The sequence below is a fragment of the Macaca nemestrina genome, chromosome 1, assembly GCF_043159975.1.
Source record: "Macaca nemestrina isolate mMacNem1 chromosome 1, mMacNem.hap1, whole genome shotgun sequence".
Classification (NCBI taxonomy): domain Eukaryota; kingdom Metazoa; phylum Chordata; class Mammalia; order Primates; family Cercopithecidae; genus Macaca; species Macaca nemestrina.
Window position 1 is genome coordinate 20146877 of NC_092125.1, and position 2829 is coordinate 20149705.

Genomic DNA, 2829 nt, shown 5'->3' on the forward strand with positions numbered 1-2829 from the left:
CTTCATGCTATTAATGTAGTGTATTACATTGATTTAGTATCATATGCTGAACCATTTTTACATTCTAAGAATAAACCCCACTTGATCATAGTGTATATTCTTTTTAATATGTTGCCAAATTTGGTTTGCTTGTACTTTGGTAGGCACTTTTGTATCAATATTCATAAGGAATATTGGTCTGTAGTTTCTTTTCTTGTAGTTTTGTTTTCTGGCTTTGGTATCAAAAGTAATGCTGGCTTTATTGAATGTTAGGAAGTGCTTTCTCTTCAACTTTTGGGAAGAATTTGAGAATCATTGGTGTTAATTCTTCTTTAAAAATGAGTAGAATTCACCAGTAAAGCCATCTACTCCTAGACTTTGCTTTTTTTTGTTTATTTCATTTTCAAAATGCATCACTTTATTTTCCTTATAAGGCAGCCACACATTAAGCACATGACAGTCACCTGATTTCTTCAGTGAGTCCCCTGGCTTCCACGAGCTTTCCTGGAGCCTATGGCTAGAAGAGTCCTGAGATTTCAAATATTAAAGCTTTCTCCACAGCCACAAGTTTCTTTGATGTTTGGGTGATTGAACACAAACTCACTGGATAATCTGTCTTCAACATAGTCCATTTCTGTTCCTAGAAGTATTAGCTGTGCTTTCTTTTCAATGAATACTCTGACTTCATCTTGAATAACTTTTTCATCAGAATCTCATTTTGTCTTTGTATATTCTAGAGTATAAAAAAGACCATTACAGTCTCTGGTTCGGACACCAACATTTACACCTACATGCTCAGGCTTATCTTTAAAGTTGTTTTATCTTGTTTACTGCTGAAGGTGTCAGGATGAAGGCAGCCCTGGTGGGCTGCAGTTTGCTCTTTCTAGTTTTTTTAGTTTTCCTAGTTTTTCTAGTTTTTTAGTTTTTTAGTTATGCGGACTAAGGAAGCCGACATCTTTGCTGTCCTGGAGCCCTGGTGCCTCGGAGCCCGGCTGCCTCAGCTTGTCTCCATGGACACTGCGGGCGCACTCCTGGGCTTTTCTTTCTTGGAGATTTTTGATAAGTGATTCAATATCCTTCCTAGTTACAGATCTAATCAGATTTTCTATGTCTCTGTGAGTCAATTGTGATAGATTTTATGTTTTATAGGAATTTTTAAATTTCACTACTTTATCCAGTCTGTTGGTGTATAATTGTCCATCGTATTCTCTTTTATTCCTTTTCATTTCTGTAAAATTGATGGTAATGTCCCCACTTTTATTTCTGACTTTAGTTATTCGAATCTTCTCTCTTTTTTCCTTAGACAATGTAGCTAAAGTTTCTCAATGTTGTTGTTTTTTTGAATAATCAACAATTCATTTTGTCTATTTTTCTGCTCTGTTTTTAAAATTTCTGCTCTAATCTTTATTATTTATTAATTATGTTCCTTTTGACAGCTTTGGTTTTAGTTTATTCTTTTTATAGTCTCTTAAGGCATAAAGTTAGTTTGTGAATTTGAGATTTTTCTTCTTTTTTAAGGTAAGCCTTTAAATCTATGCGTTTTTTTCTAGCACCACTTTTACTGAATCCCATAAGGGATTTTTAATTATAATTTTTAAATTTTAGATACAGGGGATACATGTGCAGGTTTGTTACAAGGGTATTTGTGTGATGCTGAGGTTTGGGCTTCTACTGACCCCGTTATCCAGACAATAAACACAGCACCCAATAGGAAGCTTTTCAGCCCTTGCCCCATCTCTCCTTCTCTCCTTTTGGAGTCCCTAGTGTCTGCTTTTTCCATCTTTATGTCCATGTGTACTCAAGGTTTAGTTTCCACCTGTAAGTGAGAACATGAGACATTTGGTTTTCTGTTTCTGCATTAATTCACTTAGGATAATGGCCTCCAGCTGCATCCATATTGCTGCAAAGGATATGATTTTATTCTTTTTAATGGCTGCATAGTGTTCCATAGTGTATATATGCTGCATTTTCTTTATCAAATCCATGATTGATGGGCAACTAGGTTGATTCTGTCTTTGCTATTGTGAATAGTGCTGTGATGAATGTGTGAGTGCAGGTGTCTTTTTGGTAGAATGATTTATTTTCCTTTGGGTATATACCCAGTCATAGGATTGCTGTGTCAAATGGTAGTTATATTTTTAGTTATTTGAGAAATCTCCAAACTGCTTCCCCCAGTGGCTGAACTAATTTGCATTCCTGCCAACAGTGCATTTGCAGTCCCTTTTCTCTGCAGCTTCACCAACATCTGTCATTTTCTGAAGTTTTAATAATAGTCATTCTGACTGATGTGAGATGGTGTCTCATTGTGGTTTTGATTTGCATTTCTCTGATGACTAGTAATATTGAGCATTTTTTAATATGTTTGTTGGTCACTCATATGTCCTCTTTTGAGAAGTGTCTGTTCATGTCATTTGCCTACTGTTTAATAGGGTTATTTGTATTTTGCTTGTTGATATGTTTAAGTTCCTTATAGATTCTGGATATGAGTCCATTGCCAGATGCATAGTTTGCAAATATTTTCTTCCATTCTATAGGTTGTCTGTTTACTTTGTTGATGGTTTCTTTTGCTGTGCAGACTCTTTAGTTTACTGAGTTCTCACTTGTCAATTTTTGTTTTTGTTGCAATTGCTTTTGAAGACTTAGTCATACACTCTTTGCTAGGACAATGTCCAGAAGGGTATTTCCTAGGTTTTCTTCCAGGATTCTTATAGTTCAAGGTCTTACATTTAAGTCTTTAATCCATATTGAGTTATTTTTTGTATATGGTGATAAATAGGTGTTCAATTTAACTCTTCTGCATATGGTTAGCCAGTTCTCCCAACACCATTTATTTAATAGCAACTTTTCCCC

General features: G+C 35.2%; 1 pseudogene; it reads right to left on the reverse strand.

The window, feature by feature from the left end:
- Positions 1-514: 514 nt before the first annotated feature.
- On the reverse strand, positions 515-934 carry LOC112423151 (iron-sulfur cluster assembly 1 homolog, mitochondrial-like; annotated as a pseudogene).
- Between the last annotated feature and the right edge of the window lie 1895 nt (positions 935-2829).